Raw genomic sequence first — 8,994 nt, 5'->3', positions numbered from 1 at the left:
ATAAAAAATAAACAAATAAAATAAAGGTATTTTTAGAAAGCAAATATAAATATATAATATTCCCTTTCTTTTTATGCAAAGACATATAGAGGAAAGACATTGAAAATCTTCTGAGATTAGAATTACAATTTTGTGGGAAATGCTTGGTTTGACACTGAATATAATCAGATAAATATTCAAAGTTAGGGGCTGGGGATACTGTAGCTCAGTGGTGGAGCTTACTGAACACATGCAAGGCCCTGGGTTTAATTCCTAGCACAGAAGAGGAAGAGGAGGAGGAGGAGGAGATTTTTTTAAAAAAAATATTCTAATTTGTTAATTTGTTATATATGACAGCAGAAGGGAGGAGATTTTTTAAAATTTATTTTGAGACAGAGTTGCTAAATTGCAAAGGCTGGACTTAAAATTGTAATCCTCTTGCCTTAGCCTCTTGAGTTGCTGGAATTATAGACATGCACCACCCTGCCACCTCCTCTATTGAGTATTAACAAGAAACACAAATCTTTCACACATTGTTGCTACTCTTATTTGTCCACCCACACAACGCTTCCTCAGACCTCCTTGTCCCTGTGTTCTACTCCTTCTTGTTTTCAGCTGTTGACCAAACAGCCCAACCATTTGCCACTGTCTATGAGACTGCATAGTCTTACCTTAGCCCACCTTTCTTTGGCACAAATTAGATGACCAGGCAACAGCAACCAAAGCCCTGTTCATTGGGAAAATTTCTCTTCACACTGGTGGTCAGAGTCTTCTCTGGTCAATAATATGATGTTATCAATACAGTGGACCAAGGTGTTATTCTATAGAATGTCTAGAAAATTAAGTTCCCTCTGGGTTATATTTTGACATACTGTACAATAGTTAACAATACTACTGTGGCAAGACAGTAAATGTATAGTCTGGCCCAAGTGAATCTTTCTCATCTGTCTTACTGATAGAGATGGAAAATAGGGCATGTTACAGCTCATTGGTCACACCACTTCATATACCAGAGGCATTATTAATCAGATCTAACAAAGATACAATACCTGTCACTGCAGGTGCAATTTGGGCTACAATTTGGGATAGTTTTTGTTGCCATATTCCAAGATATAATTTTTGTAGGAGAATTGGAAAGTTAAAGGAATTGGACCATTAATCCCTGTATCCTCCAGGTCTTTAAGAATACAATGAAATCTCTTTCATTCCTCTCTGGGATATAATATAAATCATAATTAATTATAATTATGATTAAAGTCACATCATTGGGGAAGAAGAAGCTACTGCTTTCCCTTTACCATTTTTTATAAAGTATAAAGTTTACCCTACAAACCAAGTAACTAAGGTAGGTATTTTGCCAACTATTAAGTATATGTGATCCAACAATATATTCATACATAAATACATGTACATATTTGCAAGACACAAAAACAAATTAATTATATACAAAATACACAAAGAATGGGATGGGGTTGTGGCTCAGCGGTAGAGCGCTCGCCTTGCACATGCGAGACCCTGGGTTCAATCCTCAGCACCACATTAAAAAAAAAAAAAAATAAGTGAAATAAAGGTGTTGTGTCCAACTGCAACTAAAAAAAATACACAAAGAATGAATTATATTTTTTATACACTAGGATGGACAATAAGCAATACGAAGTACTGGGGGCTGGGTTGTGAGTCAGCGGTAGAGCATTTGCCTACCTTGTTCGATTGTGAGGCACTGGGTTCGATTCTCAGCACTGCATATAAATAAATAAAATAAAGGTCCATTGAAAACTAAAATATCATTTTTTTTAAAAAAAAGAAAAGGAATATCAAGTACTGGCAAGGACATGGAAGAATTGCTGGTGGAAACATAAAATGAAACAACTACTTTGGAGAGCAATTTGGTAGTTTCTTAAAGAGTTAAACATATACTTTCTATATGATTTAGTCATTTTATTTCCAGATATTTATCTAAGAAAAATGAAAGAAAATGTACATACAATACTTGAACACAATAGTTTTCCTTTTTTTTCTGTGCTGGGGATTAAACCCTGGGCCTCGCATGGGCTCGGCAAAGTGTCTGCCATACCACTGAGCCATATCCTCAGCCTTAGTAACCTTATTTTTATAGTCAAAGACTGGATACAATCTAATTGACCACCAATAGATGAAAAAATGAATGAATTTAGTAAGTTCATACAATGGAATACTATTTAACAATAAGGACTGGATTATTGATGCACATGACAATATAGATGAATTTCAAAAGAATTATGCTGATTAAAAATAGCCACATGAAAAAAGAGTACATAGTTTTTGTATTAACTTTTATATGAAATTCTAGAAAATGCAAACTTATCTATAAGTGAAAAATTGTCCAATGATTGAGAATGGGAGAGAGTATAAGGATGGTTATCAGAGAGGAAGAAAACTTTTTCAGGGGGTGGATACATTTATTGTTTTGCCTGTAGTAAAAGTTTGGTGGTTATATACATAATCAAAACTTATCACATTGTACACTTAATATAGGTACAGTTTTTTGAATGTTACTTATGTATCAACAAAATAATTAAAACCTGCATGTCTTTTGACTAAGAAACTTCAGTGGGTAATATATGTGTAAAATACATTTATTATAGATAGCATGGTTGACATTGTGAAAGCTGAAAACAATGCAATGTCCATTATAAGAGATTAGTTGAATAAAATTTTGATGTCATCATAAAATGGAGCACTAAAGTCATTAAAAATAATCTCTACAGAGAAAGACGTGTAAGATACTTTAAATATAAATAGTAACTTGTTTGCTGGTGAGGATATAAAATGGTGTGTCGACTGTGAATAATGGTTTGGCAGTCCCTCAAAAAATTTAAACTCTTAGGTATTTACCTAAGAGAACTGAAAATATATGTCCTTGCAAAAACTTGAACATGAATATTCATAGCAGCATTATTCATAGTAACCAAAAAAGTGGAAACAACTCAAATGATAAATGGATAAACAAAAAAATGTATTCATAAAATGGATTATCATTCATTCAGGCATAAAAAGGGATGAAGTACTGGTGCATTCTGGTTAATGTACATTAACCAAGAAACATTATGCTGCATGAAGGAAGCTAGACATAGAAGGCCATATTTTGTATGACTCCATTGATATGAAATGTTCAGAATAGGAAAATCCTAAAGATGGAAAATAAATTAGCGGCTTACATAGTTTGGGGGAAAGGAGGAATTGGGACTAACTACCAATAGGTACAGGGTTTCATTTGGGTGGGATAAAAATATTCTGCATAATGTGGTGATGTTTGTACAACTTAATGAACTTGAGTGTACACTTTCAAATAGTGAATTATATATTATGTGCAGTATGTTTCAATTTTTTAAAAAGTTATTTAAAAAAAAACCTGTGGGTAGTAAAAGGTGTAAAGATTTAAAAAGTAATTAGGATATAGAATAAATGGGTGTGATAGAATACTATTTTGTTTAAAAATCATATGCATACATTAATATGTATTCACAGTGAACAGTCTTCCAAATTTATTTACATGCATGTTCATGTAAATAAATGCATATGCATGTAAATAAATTTGGAAGACTGTTCACTGAACTGAGGAGTGAGTAGGAGAAACTGAGGTATGAGATAAGGAGAAACCTTATTTTATAAATAATACATTTTAGTGCTACTTGAATTTATTTATTTATTTTTTAAAAATTTTAATTAATTTTTATATATACAGTGAAATGCATTACAATTCTTATTATATCTACAGAGCACAATTTTTCATATCTCTGGTTGTATACAAAGTATATTCACACCAATTCCTGTCTTCATATATGTATTTGAATTTTTTAAACAAGCATATTTTGTAATGAAGTAAAATTAATGACTTTTAAATGATTTAAGAAATGTATTAAAAGAGTTCACTATTAAATATGTTGCATAGAAAATCTTTTTAAAATCCTTTAAAGTGAAAATCACTATTTTTTATAAAAATTTCTCTGATATAAGGGGGGTGACTCAAAATGGGATAGGGAGGAAGAGCATGAGAAGAAGACTACCATAAATAGGGAAGAGAGGTGGGAGGGAAAAAGAGGGAGAAGGGGAGATGCACGGAAGATGGAAGGAGAACCTCATTGTTATACGGAATACATATATGATGTTGTAATGAGAAAAAGAAAAAAAAACTGTGTCACATTAGATTGGATAGAGAGAAAGGATGGGAGAGGAGGGGAGGAGTAGTGAGGATAGGAAGGGCAGCAGAATAGAGTAGACAATATGATTGATGTATGTACATTCCATGTATGTATTATATGTCAAAATGCATTCTACTGTCATGTATGACTAAAATAAATAAATAAATAAATAAATAAATAAAGACAACTAATAGCCAGAGAAAAAAATTTGGGTTTTTGTACATTGAAAGAAATAATTTTTCCCTTAATATATAGGATGTATATAATAGGTAGGAGATATTTGTATACTGATTTTTTAAAATAATAGGCTCAAATATTGTTAATTGAAAACAATCTATTTTTCATTTTACAGAAAAATCTGAAGTCTGAATCATAAGTTAACAGTATAGGGCTCATAATATGTCCATCTCAACAATGGGTTCTGGGAATTAAGGATCCACACAAATTCAGGTAAGAAGTTTATTTTTGTTTTTGGTACTAGGGATTAAACTGAGTTCTATCCTCAGTCCTTTTTATTTTTTTATTTTGCAACATGGTCTTGCCAAGTTGCTTAGGGTCACCTGATCCTCCTGTCTCAGATTCCTGAGTTGCTGGGATTATAGGTGTGTGCCACTGCACAGGTAGGACCCAGGTAGGAGTTTGGAATTTTTTAAAACATATTTTTAGTTGTAGATGGACACAATACCTTTATTTTATTTGTATGTGGTGCCGGGGATCAAACCCAGTGCCTCGTGCATGCTAGGCAAGCGGTCTACCACTGAGCCACAACCTCAGCCCCAGGAGTTTGGAATTTTGAGGGAAGAAGGGACATGGTAGGAATAGCTCAACTTTTCTCAAAGAAAAGGTGGTAGAGCATGCAGAGTCCCTAAAAGCTGTACAAATGGGCTTCTAACACAAACACTGTACTATAAGCTCTTGGGAAAGGTTCAGGAAAAGGACATTGATAAATAAGAGGACAATTTAACTTTTTAAGTTTATTTTAGTTGATATATAAAAATATAAAAATTATGCCTATTAAAGGGGTACCATGTAATGTTTCAATACATGTGTACATTGTATAATATTTAGGTTAAACATGTCAATCTTCTCAAACACATATTTCTTTTGGGAAAACTTTCAACAACTGCTTCTGCTGGATTTCTGAAATGTATAGTACATTCTTGTTAACTATGATCACTCTACTGTGAAGTAGCATACCAGAACTCTTGTTCCTATCTAACTGTAACTTAATTCCCGTTGACCAGCTTTCCTCCATTCCCTGGCCTGCACATTCTCCCTGGCCTCTGGTAACTGATACTACTCTCAACTTCTATGAGATCTACTTTTTTAGGTTCTGCATATGAGTGACATCATGTAGCACTTTTCTGTGCCTGGCTTATTTCACTTAATGATTTCCACTTCTATTCATGTTCTTTAAATGATAGGATTTTGTCCTTTTCTTATGGCTGAGTAGTGTTCCATTGTGTTGAGGGGGCATTTTCCTGTGGCAGAGGATGAGGAGGGAAGCTTACTATGTGAATGACACCAACCCTAGGACCTGATATTCAGAAGAGACCATGTTCAATCTTGAATCATTACCCTGTTCAAAAAGAGATGCCAGGGAAGGGGGAAGGAAAAGAGAGAGAGAGAGAGAGAGAGAGAGAGAGAGAGAGAGAGAGAGAGAGAGAGAGAGAGAGAGAGAGATGCAAGTACCTGTGGGATAGACCTTGAAGATATGCTGGTCATTCCTGAGCCTATGTTCTATGCCCTGTAGCATGTTGGTGGCAGGAAAGGGTGGGCAGGTCAGAGGCTTATCGGCTGTGAAAGTAAAGAGTTTAGTTCACATTAAGCACTGATAAAACCACATGACTGAGAAAGATCACAATCAGACAGAACTGCTGAAATAAGTCTGTTTTAGACAGCTTTTGGGTCACTCTGACCAAAAGACCTGGCAAGAACAATTAAAGGAGGAAAAGTTTATTTCAGCTCATGGTTTCAGAAGTCTCAGTCCACCATCAGATGACTCCCTGCCTCAGGTCTTGAGATGAAGCAGAACCTCATGGTGAAAGAGTATAACAGAGGAAAACAGCTCAGACATGGCAACCAGGAAGCAAGGAGAGCTCCATACACCAGGGACAAAATATAAACCCCAAAGGCATGCCCCCAATGACCTACTACCTCTAGCCACACTCTTCCTGCCTGTAGTTATCACTTAGTTAATCCATATCAGTAGATTAATCCACTGATTAGGTTACAGCTATCATAGTCTAACCATTTCATCTCTGAAAATTCTTGCATTAACTCACATGAGTTCTGGGGGGACTCCTCATATGTAAACCATAGCAAAGTGTCTAGTAGGGACTAAGAGGGAAGGTCCACAGCATCCTCAGCTTGAGGTATAGTTAATATGGAAAGTCTGAAATAAGGTTAGTATTAAAGTGGTAGAAAATAGAGCACTCCCAGACCTTAATTTTAATGGGATGATTTTTAAAAGAGAACTCAAAGACTGGGTGCCAGTCACAACAAATGTCATGCTTTGATTATCTAGTAGCATTACAAAATTGCTGAAGCATGTTAACCTAACAAATAGGTCTTTCGAGAAGGTATTTGTGTGGATGGGAGAGGGTCACAAGGCTTGGCACAGCTGACAATTCAATACGATTCCCATGGGAACAGGGACAGAGTCCTGTCTTCTGTTTTTTTGAGCCCTGTAAAGCAGAAGCAAAATCTCTAGATTGTAGATTCCCTGCAACCTGCTTTAACCCAGGGAAAGAGGAGCAGTTGCTCATAATAGAGAAGGTAAGAGGCCAATCCTAATCCACAACACATGTATCAGGCCTACTCATCCTACAGTTGATGAGCAACTTATACCAGGAAGGGGAATGGAACTGGTTCCAACTTTTATTGTTTTGGTATTGGGAATTGAATCCAGGGGTACTTAACCACTGAGTCACATTCCCAGCTAAATTGCTGAGGCTGGTTTTGAACTTGCAATCCTCAGACATAACTTTATTTTAAGTCTTTAAAGGCCCCCTGAAACAAGAACAAAAGTATATTTTTTATTTTAGCATTCTTGTTTTCTGGTAGTCATTTTCTCCCCAGTCTTCATTTTTTACCTTGGTTTAGAGTCCATACACATCATCAGACCATCTGTGCTTGTGGATTTGGGCTTCTCTAAAGGGAGACCTAGGACTTGACTCCAGATGAACTATCAGGTACACCTAGAGCCTGTGACACCCCATCAGGATCATGTATGTGTTCATCTTTATCAGACCATGGTACTAGAGTAGTTTCCACTCTGAGTATCTACATCAGGCAAAGGATTCTTGGTCTTGCCCTGATATAAAAGGAAATTGGACACAATTTTGTACAGTTGAACAATCAGCTTGAATATGGCAATGTTAGGCAGATGTTTCACAGCAAACTTTTGTTGACAGGTAAATCATGGATTTGTCTTTGCTAGCACTGCATGGCCGTAGCTTGGTACAATCAGTCCTGAGTGGGGTATGTTCCAAGAGTTGTCTTGGGACTTTTCGTCTCCTGTATTTTTGCTCACTGCCTTCTGTAATTGTTAGCCAGGCAAGCACTTCCTGATTTGCCTGTCCATGTTGATGCCCTATCTGCCTATTCATGGTGGCTGCAAAAAAAACCAGTTAAAGGTCTAAAAGGGCACTGCTCACAAAATGACTGTTATGGGTGCTTCCACTGCTGGTCACTATGGGTGGTGAGGTGAACTGAGCATAAGTGTAGCCTAACATCTTGGTGAATTTGTGGGATCAGGCCAGCTGAGAGCCAATAGCCCAATACTGCAATGCTCCTGGTAGAGATTTCAGTAGATCTTTGTTGTAGCACACAAGGTAGCTTCGTGACCAGATCCATTAAATCTTAAAAACCCAGCTCCAAGTACTTGGCTTGGTTGATCCCTTCTACATATGTTTAGGCAAGATTACCCTTACAATTGCGGACTGTAATGGCTGTACAGAGCTGAGACACAAGGTATAAGTTGTTAGGAAAGTTGCTAGCATGGTGACCACATGAGAAGGCAGAGCTGCCCTCTTTGCCACTCTTAAAAACAAAACAAAAACAACTTTTCTTTTTGAGATGAGGTCTTGTTATGTTTCCCAGGCCATCCTTCAACTTTCTATCCTCCCGTCACAGTTTCCTGAGTAGATGAGATTACCACACTCAGCTTTGCCCACTCTTTTGAGAGCAAAGATAAATGTTCCTCTGTTGGGATCTGTCCAGTTATCATCAGCCAAAATAAGCACGCTGGCAGGGGTTCTTTCCACCCTTATCCCTGGGCAAAGTTTCTGGCATTGGAAATGTGTCCTCATAAGGATCAAGAACTGATGTTTCATAGGTCAGTCCCTTTATGCTTACCCTGCCAACTTACACCATGTGCACAGTGAGTTGGCCCAGCCCTGTTGCTGCCTGAAGGTCTTAATTCTGGCCTGATCCTTAGGTATCAGGTGAGCCAATATGTTTTTCACATTTGTTTAGGAAGCACTGGCATACCAGGCACTCAGAACAAAGGCAGAATGCATTTTTGGTTTCCAAGAGCTGGGAGTCTAGAGTGAGTGAGCCATGGTGGATGACCTCCGGCATCTGGTGAAGAGGGAAGGAGGAGGAAGAACTGTGGTAGAAATGACAACCACACTAACAGGTGGATAGGGTTCTTGAAATATTTTTAAAGTTTGAAAGTATTTTTTTTCAATACAAACCAGACTATTGAGGTTAAGAGAGTCACTAATATTTTAATGTAACTTTTAAAAAAGCTTATTTCTCATGATCTGTTCAGACTCTACTTAAGGGGCTTCTTTTTTTTTGAATTATGAGTTATAATCACAATTTGATC

The 8,994-nt window shown here is 36.7% G+C and overlaps 1 pseudogene; it reads right to left on the bottom strand.

The window, feature by feature from the left end:
* Positions 1-7,251: 7,251 nt before the first annotated feature.
* Positions 7,252-8,744, bottom strand: LOC114095843 (citrate synthase, mitochondrial-like; annotated as a pseudogene).
* Between the last annotated feature and the right edge of the window lie 250 nt (positions 8,745-8,994).

Source organism: Marmota flaviventris, chromosome 3 (assembly GCF_047511675.1).
Source record: "Marmota flaviventris isolate mMarFla1 chromosome 3, mMarFla1.hap1, whole genome shotgun sequence".
Lineage (NCBI taxonomy): Eukaryota > Metazoa > Chordata > Mammalia > Rodentia > Sciuridae > Marmota > Marmota flaviventris.
This window is presented reverse-complemented; position numbering and strand designations above follow the sequence as displayed.